Raw genomic sequence first — 16,174 nt, 5'->3', positions numbered from 1 at the left:
CACAGCTCCATGATGGCTTTACTGAAAACTGTGATGTTTGCTACCGAACTTCTCAGCATAATAAACCCATGCCGATGCCAGTGTTGGATTTATTATAATATGCACTCAGAGAGCATTTCAGAGATGCCCCCTGAAAAAAGACCACATTTTAGTGTATTGGCTTACTGGTCCCCGCCAGCCAGCCACCACCAGACAGGTTTCTGACCTCATGGGGTGACAGCCTTTGTGCTTTCGGAGGTCAGGAACAAAGCCTGCTCTGGGTGGAGGTGCTTCAAACTTCCCCCTGGCAGGAACAGCCACACTTGGCGTTAAGCCTCAAAGGCTCTCACCTTGTGATGTGCTGATTTGGGCCGCTCTAACTAGTGGAGATACCAACCCCCCTGTCCAGGCCCCACTTTTGGTGGCAGGACGGGTGGGAAAATTATTACGCAGAGTAGGAGTATCCACCTCAGCCCGGCACACCCCTAGGGTCGCCAGAAGCAAAGGTGAACCCCTCTCTTGGAAATTCTCCATCTTGAGTTGGAGAATTAGACCCAATAGGAACCAGGATGTGCCCCTCTCCCCACAGGGAGGGGTCTCACCCAAAGGGTGTAGTCACCCTAGGGGACAGTAGCCATTGGCTACTGCCCCCCGACCTCAGTATTGCCCTTAAATTCAGAACCTTATTTATTTATCTATTTATTTATAATGTTCCTCAGATTCAAAGGACCAAAGAAAAAGACAGACCAGGACTGCTGCTGGACCAGGAACTGAACAGCAGCAGACTGAACCCGGCAAGAACCCCGCCACTTGCACCCGGTTCGACCACTGGACCTGCTGTCCTCCCAGAAACCCTGCCAGGCCTCCAAGACTTGTGTCGACGCGACTCCTTGCTACAAGAGAAATCCAAAATCTTCCGCAGTTGAGAACCGACACTCCTGTTGACGTGACTCACTGCTACCCAAGACCTTCAAAGGCTGCAGTGGTGGAGGACCGGCACTTGTGCCTACGCGACTCTGACCTGCCGGAGGAAAGCACTGCAGCCGGACGGCCTCCACAACCTTGAGGGATCCTCCAGCCGCACAACCGTAGCTGTTCATGCCCCCATGCCCAAGAGCCCATACCCTCCTGCAAGTGGCCATGTTAGCCTCCTCATGCACCATCCGCCCGACTGCGACCGCCCCAGGATGGTCAGATAATTGCAGAAACCTATCTGATCTACAGCAACCGACCACCAGCGACTGCAAGGGTACTTGTGTTGTCTGCCTGCTGAAATCTATCCTACTCATTGACCCCCGCCGACCGCAAGGGTAAATATCATTGCTGGTATCGACCGCCTCGGAGCTGATACTGAACTATGCACATTTCAAGTGGTCACAGCCCCCACAACCAATACTGGGCTCAGCGGTGACCTGTATACAAAGTATCTTCTACTGGACTAAAACGTGTTTCATGTAAGTGAAAAGTATTGGTTGATGCTATACAAAGCTAATGCCAAGAATATTGAAAATTGGAAAGTCTACTTGTCTGTAACTGAGTTCACTTGGTTCCTAAAATAAAAATAACTAAAATAATATTTTTACTAACCATTGGCCTGGAGTTAAGTAATTGAGTGTGTGTTCCTGCCTTGCATGAGTATGTACACCAAATGCATACACACTACCATCTGATAAGCCAAACTGCTCAGCCCAGCTACCACTTAAACTGAGAGTAAGGTATTACCTACCTTAATCTCTGCCATACCTTTGGGGACTCACTGGACTGTAACAGCCCAGACTGTAAATAGAAGGGGTGTGGGAACCAGACTGCCTTCAGTAGGGCTTTTATGGGTTGCATGTCAACAGAAGCCTTAAGGGTGTGACTAGAGGACGTTTGCGAAACTGGGCAGTTGTAAGGTAACGATTGGGCCTGGGTGAAAAGTAAGTAGTTCAAAGGATATTTCATGAGAGTGGATGCTAGGGTTGTTCGATTGCTGAAGTTTGTTATAGTTTGGGAGTGATTGAAGGGTAGGAGGGGATAGGATTTTCAAATGGACTAGTGAGGTTGGTATTTTGATGTTTGTAATGTTTCTTTGAAGAAACATTTTTAGACCTTAGAAAGAAAGCGCCCTTTTGCTCTGTACTCTTAAACTGGTTATTCTGCTCCATCTCCCCCGATGGGGGATCCAGGGAGAGTGGGGCTTGAGGCTTTTACACCTGGGGATTTCAGGCAGGTGGCACTTTCCTACACAGAAGGCACCTTGATTGGTTCGTTTTGTTCCTGGGGTGGAGCTTAGGGGACAGGAGGTCACTGTGCCCTCTTTGTCTGGTGGCTATTGTCTGGGGAGTGCGCTCTTTTTGATGGCCACCCCTTCCTGCCAAAGTTTGACCGGGTTTGGGCAGGTTTTGGCTAGTTTAGTTCTGCTACCTTTTTCCTAATCTTTTTTTCCCTTGGACTTTTCTTATCTGGTGCTTTCCTTATTTTAACCACATTGCTGCTTGGTAGTTTCCCCTGCTGTGCTGGACAGCAACGAAAACAGGTGTGGTCATGACGAGCTCAGCTCGTCATGAGCACCTGAGAGGTATATGCCATGACGAGCTGAGCTCGTCATGAGCATGGAAGGGGTTAACATTGTTTTGTGTATTTTCAGGTCACATTGTTGGGTTTATAAATTCCTAAATTATCAGGTGGGAGGCTAGTTTCTTGCTACCCCAGGCACATTGCAGAGATGTAGGTGCTGACACAAAGATAGAAGGCTGGAGGGTCACCCAGGGGAGTTAGAGGATGGGACACTTTGAAGGCAACAGTGGGGTTCGGTGAAGGAACTGTGATTGAAACGATGGGTGATGGGAGTGGATGCTGGGGTTGTTTGATTGCTGAAGTTTGTCATAGTTGGAGGGAGATTTAAGGGTAGGGTAGGTTTTTGAAATATATTAGTGAGGAGGGATTTTATGATGATTGTAAAGTTTATTTGAAACTAGCTATATAGACCTGTACTAATAAAGTGGCCTTTTGGTCTCTACTATTTTTCTGGTTATTATGTGCCTTCCCTAAATAAACAGGTGCCGGTGAACACCTACAGATACTGAGTCAACTAGTACTTCTTTTATGAAAGAACTGCAAGTCTAAGACAAACAGTACTAACGCATAGGCCCAGCCACCATCCCAGAGACAGTCATGGGTCAGCCCAGATAGAAAGCCTAGCCCTGCAATCGTCATCTCACCTGCTAACATACAACTACAGTCTTAAAGACGGTCATTGCCATCACATAAGTACAACCAGAGCCCCAGAGACGGCCAATGGTAAGACCGGGTATAGCTTTGCGCCTGGAGACAGTCCATTTTCCTGTCAACATCCAGCTACAGCCTTTGAGATAGCCACTGTCAAGACAACTGCAGATCGAGAGACACGTTTCCCATAATGTTACAACTACAGACTCCTTGAAGGACTGTACCAAAGCAGACAACCAACTACAGACTCAGAGGCAGCTAGTGCTTCTGCCAGGAAACAACCACAAACAGGCAGACTGCCATTCTTACAGCCAGGGGTGCTATTTTCCAGACATGGTCCTTAGTTAAACAAAACTAGGAGTCAGTATCACTGGCACTAAAGCATTACATGACAAGGTTTGTTAAATGAGTGAGTGAGTGAGTGAGGGGAGACTTATACCGCGCAACTTAGCCCAAGGGCATCAAGGCGCCAAACAGGTCAAGTAGTCTAAATTCACCGGGTGCAAGTCTACGAGTAAGCCTCTACAAAGAACCAGGTTTTCAATGCTTTGCGAAAAAGCGCCAGAGAGGGTTGTCCTACCAGTTTTGGGGGGAGGGAGTTCCAGAGCTTAGGTACCAAAGTGGAGAACGCTCTACCTCCCCATCTTGCTTTTGCAAATCAAGGAACAAGAAGGAGATTTTTATTTGCTGAGCGGAGGGCTCTACTGGGGGAGTAAGGATGGAGGAGGGACCTAATGCCCTCTTAACCAGAGCCATATATAGACCCATGGGCGAGACAAAGGAGCTTAAAAGAAATCCTAGACTGGATGGGCAGCCAATGAAGGTTTTTCCTGGCCAGGGATACAGAGGAAAGCCTAGGGAGATTGAGGACTATCCTGGCCGCGGCATTCTGCACTATCTGTAGGCGATGAACAAGGCTCTTGTTTAGGCCCACATACAGTGCATTGCAATAATCCAATCTCGAGGAAACAAGAGCCACGGTGGCTTGGTTCCGGGCATCAGGGGAACGATAGGATGCAATCTTTCTGAGGATCCTAATAATACCACAACAGGTGGAAACAGTCCTACTGACCTGATGGTCAAAAGAAAGAGAGGTATCTATCAGGACTCCCATATTCCTAGCGGAGTAAGAGGGAAGAGGACAATCCCCAAGGGAAGCCGGCCACCAGTCGTTTGACCAAACGTCTTGATTGCCCCCGAAGATCAAGACCTCCGTCTTCTCTCCGTTAAGTTTTAAAAAATTCTGGATCATCCATTGGGATACTGCCTCCATGCAAGTTCTGAAATTTAGGGCAGAGTCATTCACAGACTGTGTAAGGGAGACCATAATTTGAGTGTTGTCGGCATACGACAACACCTCAAGCCCAAAAGATCTCACTACCCTGGCAAGTGGGGCCACGTAGATGTTAAAAAGTGTGGGACTTAAAGAGGATCCCTGGGGGACCCCACATTGCACAGGTTTGGAGGGGGACAAAAAGTCACCCAGCTTCACCCTTTGTTCTCTTTGATGGAGAAAAGAGGCCAGGAGGCTCAGGGCTGGGCCTCCAACTCCTATCTCCCGAAGTCGGCGGACCAAGACAGAGGGAGACAGGGTGTCGAAAGCTGCCGTAAGGTCGAGTAGGTCCAAAGGGGTGGTATGGCCTTTATCGACCTTAGAGCGGATGTTATTAATGACAACAGTAAGGGCAGATTCCGTACTGTGGGCTCTTCGAAAACCATGTTGCGAAGTGTCCAGCAAGCTTGAGTAATCCAAGAAGGTGCTAAGATGGCGGTTAAGATGAGCTTCAAGTATTTTAGCGGGGGCAGGTAATAAGGAAATAGGTCAAAACATTTTCAAGACCCCAGGGTCCAAAGAGGCCTTCTTCAAAAGTGGTTTGACGACCGCCATTTTCCAAGAGAGGGGGGAAATTCCCTCCATAATTGCTAGGTTCATCACCTCTAAAAGGGGGGGGAATAGCCACTTCCCTACATGCCTTCAGGATCTTGAGCGGACAAGGGTCCAGAGGGGAGCCAGATTTTATGTTATCGAGGAGCCGGTTGATCCCAACAGGGTGAGGAGAGGGAAATTAAGAAAGCTAGCCCCGGATTCATCCGCCTGAGACCCTGCTGCGGGGAGGGAAGGAAGAGGAGGGGAGCCCAGCTCCAGGTTGAGGAGTTCCAGGGAATTATAGATATCAACAATTTTAGAGTGGAAGAAAATTGAGATTCTATCACAGAGCTCCTGAGTTTCCACTTTGGGATCCACAGCCTGGGGGGCGGAGAGGAAGTCTACAATCTTAAAGAGGTCTCTGGGAGATTTCAAAGAGGCGGTCAGATTAACATAGTAAACCCTTTTTTCCTCAATTATTGCTAGCTTGTATTCTTTTAAGAGGTGTTTGTGTTGTTTCTTCTCCATAGGATCAAGATGAGCGCGCCAAAGCCTCTCCTGTTTTATGCAACCCTGCCTCAGCAGTCAGAGTCTATCTGAAAACCAGGGTGCGGAAGAACTCCTTCTTGCGGAGTAATGCTGCTTGGCGGGGGCTAAGATGTCCACGGCCCCAGAGATGGTATTTGAGAAATCCACCGCCGCAGAGTTGGTGTCCTTCTTTAAGAGGGGGCTAAGTCTATTCATAAATGGAGCAAGAGTTTCATTATTGATCTCCCTAAAGTTTCTTCTAAGTTCCCATTTCTTGGGATCCAGGTGGGAAGGAGCAGTATGATGGATTTTAAGCTCCAAGGGCACAGCCAAGTGATCTGACCAGGCCAGGGGGATAGGGGTGCCTGTCTTCAGTCTAGGGTCATTTGAGAAAACACCATCAAGCGTATGGCCCGCTAAATGAGTGGGACTATCCACAAGTTGGGTCAGGCCACATGAGTCTAGGGTTTCTACCAAGGAAAGGGTGTCTCTGGAACTCATATTCCCTAAATGAAAATTCAAATCACCTAAAGGAGTGAGGTTAGGTCTATCAATGAAGGATTCTAATACCTTCATCAGGTCTTGACTAAAGGTGGTTCTGGGACCTGGGTGCCGATAAAATAAGATACCAGAAAATGAGACTGTAGGGGTAGAGTTAATAGAGGAATACATGGCCTGAAAAGAATCTGAGGAAGTAGAGAGGTGCTCAATTCGGCAGATGGAAGAGCTTTCATGCAGTATTCCTAACCCTCCTCCTCTTCGCCCAATTCTGTCCATCCTAGTAAGGGCATAGCCCTTGGGAATTGCGTCTATGAGATCAGGACCTGAGGATTCCAAGACCCAGGTTTCGGTGATAAATACCCAGGATGGTTTCCTCATTAAAACGAAATCTTTGAAGGCAATGTTATTTTTAATCAAAGATCTTGCATTGATAAGAAAACCTTCTTCATTTACCAAGGGGGGGGGCTTGAGCACCCCAGTGTCCGGCGGCACCTTCCTGACATTCGATTTTCTAGGGCGACTGGAGTTACATCTACAACTAAATGTGCCAAGGAAGGCACGGGGCAAATAGTGTAATGGCAGGGTTTCCTAGGGGGTTTAAAAGCCAATAGAGTTTGGGTTGAATAAAGAGTGCTTACTTGAGGGAAGGTAAGACGAGGGCCAGCCTGCCTGGCCCCTGGCTCAGACTCAGCGCGGACGGGCGCAGATGGGCTTGACTTAGGCGCGACTTCAGCGCGCGCCCGATGCGCGCGGAAGAAACCAAAGATCCTACAAAAGGTGGGGCCTGAGTGTCGAGCCCCGCGTGACCTTCTGTGGCCAATGAGGGCAGGGACACCAAATGTTTGCCGGCGCCCTCCACAACAAACGGGAAAACCCGTGGTGGACCGGGGCGCTGGCAGGGGTAGCGTGAGGCAAATGCGGGGAGCCTCTGGCAGGTAAGAGACCGCGTGGAAATGTGCAAAGAAGCAAAGTCACAAAATCACAATTTAAAATAAACAGCAATAGAAAGCAAGCGACATAGTAATCATGAGGCAAAGTAGATGTTTTAAAAAAGCAGCAAAGTTTAAAAACGAGGCATCGTAATCATGCACTCGGTAACTAAAGACAAACAGAAATGGAATGGAAAAAAGACCTGAATGTAGTGTAGTGTCCCCGGTAACATAAAGATATCTGGTAACCTTTAGTAGCCCCCAGTACTGATAGAGGGGAGCTAATCAAACTGTCCAGAACCCTACCTGACTGCGCCTGAGCGAGGGAGCGCTCGGAGAGTGAGAGTCTTTGCGCCAGCTACCAGCAGCTACCAGCACCGGAATCCCGCCACCAGTCGCGCCGCCGCCTTGGGACTACGTTTCCCATCAGGCTCAGCGGCGGCGCGTTCCCCGACGCGGCACAAGCGCCGGGAGGGGCAGTACAAAGCTGTCTGCCCTCGGTGGAGCGGGGGGGAGCTAATCAAACTGTCCAGAACCCTACCTGACTGCGCCTGAGCGAGGGAGCGCTCGGAGAGTGAGAGTCTTTGCGCCAGCTACCAGCAGCTACCAGCACCGGAATCCCGCCACCAGTCGCGCCGCCGCCTTGGGACTACGTTTCCCATCAGGCTCAGCGGCGGCGCGTTCCCCGACGCGGCACAAGCGCCGGGAGGGGCAGTACAAAGCTGTCTGCCCTCAGCGTCGCGGGACGCGAGCGGGACGCCCGGGGCTAAGCCCGGGCAAAGGGCGGGCCCTCTTAGGCCCTCAGAGGCATGATAAGGCCAGGCAAGGCCAGTTCCCTGACATCTAACTCGTGAATACCAAGGTACTGTGCATTTGTTTTGATATTGGGCATAGCCTATTGTATAGAGACCTCCCTTTGTCATTTTTCATCACAGTTGTATGACTTACATTGCATAGTGCTATCGCCATCTTTTGATAGTCCTCCTAAGGTACAGTTCATAGCATGGGGAAAAAACTGGTACCTGCCCCAGTTGAAGCCGTGAACACTTTAGACTCGTATCTTGTTCAAGTCGTCAGTAGTATTAATAATAAGCGTAGACAATCTCTGGGGTTGAGTCAATCACCGGTGTTGCCCGAAGCAAGTCCATCAATAGACGCTGCTAGCACTTCAATGTCTGACCAATTGTTAGCCAATTCTTCGCTTATTATGGCTGATCCTGATTCTTCAGAAAATGTCATTGAGGCCACCGATGATTTGGAGTCCTCGTTGGGTAGAAACGATTTGATAGATCTGTCAGACAATACCCTCATAGACTCAAACAGTCAGACAACCACCCAGAATGAAGACCAACAATCTTCGCAGCTAAAAACACGCGCGGTCAGAGCGTGTAGAAAGCTACCTACTAAACGAGGGGGAAAGCATCTAGGCAAGAAAAAGCCCGCAACACCTCCCCTTAGGAGGGCGGCCAAACACACTGCTGTCGAGGTGGATTCCGAGTCGAAACGAATAAGCGATGATTTTCTTTTCAATCGGATCCAAGATATGATTGACATCAAAATCAGGTCTATAATCAAACCTCTGATTGGGAAAGTGGACAAATTGACTGCAGAAGTGAAGAAGTTGAGTGGGGTACAGAATGTTTTGGTTAAAGAGGTAGAGAATCTCTCTTCCCTCGTAACAGACCTAATATCTACGGACGAAGAGGACTCCCCCACCGAAAGTAATTTACAGCCCACTCAGAATATTCAACAAGGGCTGGTTCCTTCTCCCTCATTGCTTTCACCACATGTCATGGATCAGAATGCTGAAACCGGAGCCCCTCAAATTAGCATAATCGATGCAACAGTGGTTGCGCACCAAGAGGCTCCCGCAGCAGAATTTATTGTGGAAGCCTCTCCGGTAGTTTTGGTGTTGGCCAATGTTCCAGTCCTTGTTCAAGACAAAATTGAGTCTAATCAGGGTTTAAAAGACAAAGCCCTACACTGGCTCTCCAATAACATGCACATGGCTGAAGGAGGGCTAGATAAACTGGCTGGGGACTTAGTTTTCACCAGGAGGGTATCTTGGATTGGCAGTAAGCCCAAAAAGTTTAAAGGCGACTGTGTTATTTTTAATTTTGCAAATGCCGAAGTCCTCCCAGACATTTTAAATAATGTGTTTCCACCACAACGCCGCAGTGGTTCTATAATCCCACTGACTCTCAAGTTCTTTTATGATAAGATTCAGCCAGCCACTGTGCCAAATACCATCAGGCAACACAAGTCTACTAGTATTGGTAGCTGGGGGAGGGCTACTAGCCTACAACATCCAACTGAGTGGTTCCAACCGATGGTACATCGGGACGTAGGTAGACCTAGTTACCCGTACAAGCAAAATCATCAGTTTGATCAGCAGCAGGATCTAAGAACAAACGGGTGGGGGCCAGGTCCTTTGGGATATAATCACAACGAGTGGGGCTTTAGGCCCACACTGTGGCAGAGATCGGACCCTTTTTCGAACCACTCAAATAGTTTATATCCAAGTTGGAACGCAGCTTATAACGGCTATAACCAGCCATCTAATCCATCCGTGTGGGGTATCCCCACAGGAAATAGATTTGGCCCCTTAGCTGACCTAAATACCTGCGACTGACTTGCAACAAGAGCAGATCAGCGGGGGCCCAGCAACCAAAAAACTAGTAGCAACGATATCATAACAGAGAAATACTCTAGTTCGCAAACCTGTAAGGCGGTGGCTGAGTCTAACCCATCTATAAATCTCACCAAGCAACTAACTTTATCTGGGCTTGTGGTCAGTGAGAAACTGGGTGTCAATGGAGAAAACACACAGTGTCGTGGTCAGGGGGAAACTAGAGAGGCATTTCCTTCACCAGTTACATCGCAAGGAGACCGTGAGGGCGGAAACAAGCCAGGCGAAACTATTGATTCATGTAAGGTCATAAGCTGGAATGTAGCAGGACTAAATTCTAAAAATCAGGACCCAGTCTGGCGGAGCTTCATCGTTGAACATCACATTATCGCTCTGCAAGAAACCTGGGTCACATCCAGCGATATCTGGTGGGACGGGTTTACTAGTTTCATACAACCTGCAGTTCCAGGTAGAACGGGCAGGGCTAAAGGGGGCCTGGCGCTCTTTTTTGCTCTGAACTTAAAAGGAAGCTACAGGCAGATCACCACTGATTCCGACAATATCTTAATAGTAGAAAGGGTGATCAGCAAAACCAGCAGGACCTTATACGTCAATTTTTACAATTCTGGGAATAGCGATTACGCCGGCCGTAACATTGCCAGTCTGGACAGTATTTTAAACAGAGTCTTACAGAATATCGTATCCGCTTCTGAGTTTATTTTAGTAGGTGATTTTAACATTCATTTGTGTAACCTAGATTGTAAGGGATTGGAAGTTGATGAAATGGATGATGTGGTACCATTAGGTCCTCACTTTGTACATTCTACAGAGGGTCAGGAGCTTGAAGACCTACTTGCCACCTATAATCTATTTGAACCCGACTTTGGTTTGAGAACTCCAACTTTTGTGGGTGGCAATCATGGAACGGTGATAGATTACATTTTCGTCTCAATGGGTATTCTCAACCGAACTATTGCTTATCGCACCGTAGAAACCCACTATAGCGATCACAACCCAGTATTATTGGAAGTGGCATGGGGAGCCGAGATGGGCGTCTCACCATCAATTGTAAAAGCTTCACACCCCCTGAGGACCACTGACCAAGACAGAAGGTTGAAGTGGGCAAAAGTGATCCCGGACAATTTCTACAAAAAATGTTTCCCTAAGATAAAAGAACAGGTGGAGCTTTGTCAGAATCCGGATGCCCAGGGGAAACAGATTGTAGAGGCTTTTGAGGAGATATGTGTCCAGGTCTCTAGTGACTTGTTAGCTAAACCGATTCAGGGACCTAAAGGACACAAGCGTTGGTTCGACACAGCATGCTCGAAGGCCCACAGAGACCTGATGGTGGCATTAAAAATTGTACCGAGGGCAACAGATAAAATCGCGAGGCTAAGGAAAGTTTATAAGTCAGCAATAAAAAATTGTAAAGACTCCATCAAACATGAAACATGGGAAAACCTCCAGTCAGCGGCAGTATTGAAGGACAGTAGGAGGTTCTGGGAGATTATCAAGCAGCCTTTATTCTCCGAAGATAAAAATGAACCCATGGACTGTGTGATTGCTGATGATAAATGGCTGTCTTTCTTTAAAAGTGTATATGAGGCCGACGAGGGGGATGTGGGCAACAAGGGTTTATTGTACAATGGACCCGCTCACCCTATCATCTTTAACCCACAAGAAGTTGAAAATGCACTTAAGGAAACTACAAAACATAAGGCACCCGGTCCCGATGGAGTCCCGGCTGACTTCTTTATGTATTCACCCAAACTATGGTCGACCGTTTTGTGTAATGTGTTTAACGCTGTTACTGATAACCCAGCACCCGCATCATGGGCAATATCTACCATCGTCCCTATTTATAAAAATAAAGGTCAGCGGGACGACCCAGCATTCTATAGACCTATTTCACTTTTGGACTCAACTGTAAAAGTTTTGGGAAGAGTCCTTTTGCATAGATTAAGGGAGAATGTGGAGGGCTGTGGTGGGCTCTCAGAACTGCAATATGGTTTCAGAGAAAAAAAAGGCACAATCGAGCAATGCATTAATTTGCATTTACTCATTTCAAAGTACACGGTGGCCAACGAGGGGTCCGTGTATTTAGCTTTTATGGACCTCTCCTCGGCTTTTGACCTTGTCAATAGGTCCAAATTATGGTTGATCCTACTGGAACTAGGCATAGACAAAGCATTGGTCACATTTATGGCCACTTTGCACCAGGAACTTTTTGCAGCTGTCCGAGTGTCTAACAATGGAAGGTGTACCCCTTTATTTAAATCTTTAAAGGGGGTTCGGCAAGGCTGCATTTTGGCCCCCACGCTTTTTACGATCTATATTAACGGCCTGGGGGCATACCTGCGAGGCAGGGGCACGGACGTACCACGTGCAGGAGATGCCCAAATTCCGGCACTCCTGTATGCGGACGATGCCGTGCTGATCGCCCGCACTGGTATCGGTCTTCAGGTTCTCCTGAATGCCTTTGGTTCCTTCATGGAGAAATTGTACCTTAAGATTAACGTGTCTAAATCGCACACTATGGTCATGGGTCGGGATTGTGCAAAAAAGAGCCATAAATCCTTTTTTTGCAGTGGGGCTCAAGTCTCCAAGGTCACCACATTTCCCTATCTGGGCGTCTTGTTTGACCACAAAGGGACGTGGGGTCCACAGATAAGCGCAAAGCGCTTGGCGGTTACTAGATCAACCTCAGCTCTCTTAGGTTTTGCAAGTAAGTTGGGAGCAAGACCCATGGAAGCCTTGTTAAAAATCTACAAGTGCAAACCTGTGGCCATCGCCTTATACGGTTCGCCCTTGTGGGGACATGTAAATCTTGACCCCATCCAGAGAGCCGAGAACAGATTCATTAGATCACTTTTATCTGTACCTCAGTCAACTCCAACCTATTCTATCCATAAGGAGGTGGGTTTAGCGTACTTATCAGACCTATTGAGTTTAGCGCCCCTGACCATGTGGATGAAAATGTGGTTAAATGAAGATCTTTCATTGAACCACAGTATCTTGAAGGACGTTCTATCTTTAGACAAATACAGGAAAATCCCATGGCTGGAGTATTTGATTAAATCCTTCACGAACTTGGGTCGCTCAGAACTTTTCTTTTGTCCAGAAAAAATCAGGGCTCAAGACATAGGTCTAATTAAAACGCTATTTTATGAACGGAAGGAAGCCTGCCGTGAGGTAGCTGAACTGAAGAAGCCAGCAGTCAGAGCACACTACCTTTTGGTTAGCGAACCCCATCTCGCACCTTATCTCAGCTACGTCACAATCCCTTATCATAGGTTTTTATTAATTAAATTTAGGTTTAACCTTTTACACTTTCACCTTGGTTCTTTTAACGGCTGGCAGAAGCCGGAACAAGCTGCTCCTTGCAGCTGCGACAATTTTTCGGTGCAGGACACAATGCATTTTGTCATGTTTTGTAGTCTGTTTCACGAGCAGAGAAAAAAATACTTGCTCCCCATCTTGAAAGAAGCAGGGTTCACACAGGTGCGCCCTGCTCTGCTCTTCTTACAGCTTTTGACAAATCCTAGCACTACTTTTAGCGTTGCAAAATTTTTAGTGGCAGCTGCAAGGGCTAAAGCTAAAGCCATTGGCAATTCTTTTTCTTAAAAATGCCCCCATTCAGGGGAAACAAAAATGCATCTTCTTATATAAAATGAATTCTTAAATTTGTACATAGTATTTAATATGTGTTTGTTTTTTAGGCAGATGCTTTTTAGGAATACTGTATGTTTAAGTATGTTTCTTATGTAATTATCATATGATTGTTTTGTCTGAATGTGTTTTTTCTTTTGCGTCTCTTTGTATGACTTGGAATAAGTCGAATAAAGATATTCTGACTGATAGAGGTACAGGCCAAGAGACAGACAGCAATCCCACAGACATCTAACTGCACATTCAGAGACAGGGAGTGCGCGGATACACGGATGGACCAGGAGACGTCCAATGCCTTCAATCAACTCAAAGGCAACAGACAATTGGCGGTAAACAGAAACACAGTGCCAGACACTGTGCCAGCCCCCGTCGAAATACGGCCACAGCCCGGAGACGGCCTCGCAACAGACCGAACCAATGTCATGTCACTGATAAAGAGGATGACGTCCTTCCAGACAAAACTCTCGCTCGGTGAAGTAAGCGAGTGCGCCTGTTTAACCTCACCTCGCGCATCGTTGCACAATTGAGAGGTGCCCGCGAGCAGGGCTGGCACAGCGGCCGAGCCCAGTGAACCCTGCAGTAAACAAGGGCTGCGGGTACCGCGGGAAGAGGAGGGAGGGGTGGGGGCAGACTCGGAGCTCTGAGGGAAACACGGACCATGAGAGTGCGCTGGGATCCAGCACTGGGCAAAACTGGTTGCGAAATGAGGAAGAACAGCGCCTTAAACACGATGGAGCCGGCCAGCACCGCTGCCAGGGACCCCGAGCCGCTGGCAGTGCCCGCTGCACGATGCTGTCATCGCGCTAAAAGAGGCCATGAGGCGAGGGATGAGGGGATGGGAGAGGGGGCGGGAGATCCGAGATCCGCCTCGCAGCGCACAGACGTCGATGTGAACACCAGAGCTGGTATTGCTCGGTGCAACTAAAATGGACAAACATAATTATACTGTACCGTCGCCTACGCAGCCTGGTACCGAACAAAAGGTCTGACGCCCTCAGCAAAGTCTGCTACCCTCAGTCACACACGTGCCCAGCTGAGGAAGGAACTAGAACTCCCCCCACACACAACCCCCTCATCCAGACTCATTCTATGTTCACAGGTCCATCCAATGTATGATCGAGCGCTTGGAAACCAGGGGGGTTGGCGCTGTAGCAGTTCTATGTCAAGCAGCGTGCAATAATGCGGACTAACAGATTCCTGAGAGAGGCAGGCAGCCAGACACCCGTCCAGCTGCGGGACAATGGCATGCATCAAGCAGATTGTTACCCTATGTCTGCCAGGCCACTGCCAACACTGTGCAAGCACCTGGCTACCCGGGGGTTGGCGCTATGTAAAGGCATGCGCTACAACAATGGCACAGCATGCAGCATGCTGTGACAGACCCACACCCTCTTACCCTCCTCCGCCCCTTCCTGGCAACAGGAGTTGGGGGCTGGCACTCACCCGCTCTGCTGGGCTAGAGATGGGAGTCGAGGGCTCTGTCGCCCCCTGGGCGGTCAGTCACGCGGCTCGCTTCCGCACACCTTTTTCTCCCCACAGAAGGCAAGTTGTGTGTGTGTGTTTGTAATTTTCCTTCCCTTTCTCTTCTCCTCCCCGATGGCAGGTCCCAGCCCAGCCCAGCCCCTGCGAGCAGCTGAGCAGCCGAGCCCCCTCCTCTGTCCTCTCTGCCTCCCTCCCTCCTTACTTCCCCGAGCCCCCACCGCTCTGGAGCAGGGAGGAGGGAAGGTGGCGGTGCCCTCCACATGTGATGCTGCTGCTGGCCCAGATCTGCTTCTGGAGAGCGGGGCCCGGGTGTCTGCTTTACAGCCATTCGGGCGGGGGGAAGGGAGGTGCCGAATAAGGGAACAGGTGAACTGCTTCAATAAGGGACAGAGAAGGTGTTAAATGATGGTCGAGGAAATAGAGTAAACTAGGGAAAGGGCGGGATCGAATTAGGAACCGATGAAGATGCTTAATTAGGGAAGCAATGCGATGCTTAATTAGGGGCCAAGAAACACCGTAATTAGGGAACGGAGCAGGGGTGATACCTAATTAAAGATGAGGGGACATGGTAAATGATGGGCAATGCAAGACGTTGTACTGGAACCGTTGAAGGGAGTACTGCAGAGGGACCACGGGAGTCATGAATTAGAGATGAGAGACACCGCATTAGGGACCAGGGGACGTGATACTTCAGGGGCTTGGTGGGTTGAGGACCGTGTATGCGCTGCACGAGAAGAAAGGGAGCTGTTTAATTACGGCCCTTGAGGGAGTTGCGAGGGGGCGGGGAGTCTTAACAGGACATGCATAAGAAGCTTAATTAGGAGCCAGAGGGGGGTTGATTAGGGCCCCTGGGAGATGGTGGCTTAGGTATAAAGAAGGGTGTTAAATTAGGGAGATGGTGGCTTAGGTATAAAGCAAGATGTTAAATTTGGGAACAGGGAGATGGTGGCTTAGGTATAAAGCAAGATGTTAAATTAGGGAGATGGTGGTTTAGGTGTAAAGCAAGATGTTAAATTAGGGAAATGGTGGCTTAGGTATAGAGTAAAATGTTAAATTAAGGAGATGGTGGTTTATGTATAAAGCAATATGTTAAATTAGGGAGATGGTGGCTTAGGTATAAAGCAAGATGTTAAATTAGGGAGATGGTGGTTTAGGTGTAAAGCAAGATGTTAAATTAGGGAAATGGTGGCTTAGGTATAGAGTAAAATGTTAAATTAAGGAGATGGTGGTTTATGTATAAAGCAATATGTTAAATTAGGGAGATGGTGGCTTAGGTATAAAGCAATATGTTAAATTAGGGAGATGGTGGTTTAGGTATAAAGCAAGAGGTTACATTAGGGAAATGGTGGCTTGGGTATAAATCAAGATGTTAAATTAGGG

General features: G+C 48.3%; 1 protein-coding gene across 2 annotated transcripts in view; it reads right to left on the bottom strand.

Moving 5' to 3' along the window:
• The window catches only part of NDRG4 (NDRG family member 4), an 898,768-nt gene extending 883,825 nt beyond the window's left edge, over nucleotides 1–14,943 (bottom strand). Inside the window, exon 1 of one of the 2 annotated variants that reach the window (XM_078670548.1) lies at nucleotides 14,756–14,943. The gene's annotated coding sequence lies outside the window, so the exon portion shown is untranslated. The remainder of the gene's footprint in view (nucleotides 1–14,755) is intronic. The other variant, XM_078670547.1, reaches the window with a different exon arrangement.
• Nucleotides 14,944–16,174: the final 1,231 nt, after the last annotated feature.

The sequence above is a fragment of the Lissotriton helveticus genome, chromosome 12 (assembly GCF_964261635.1).
Source record: "Lissotriton helveticus chromosome 12, aLisHel1.1, whole genome shotgun sequence".
NCBI classification, from domain to species: Eukaryota; Metazoa; Chordata; class Amphibia; order Caudata; family Salamandridae; genus Lissotriton; species Lissotriton helveticus.
This window is presented reverse-complemented; position numbering and strand designations above follow the sequence as displayed.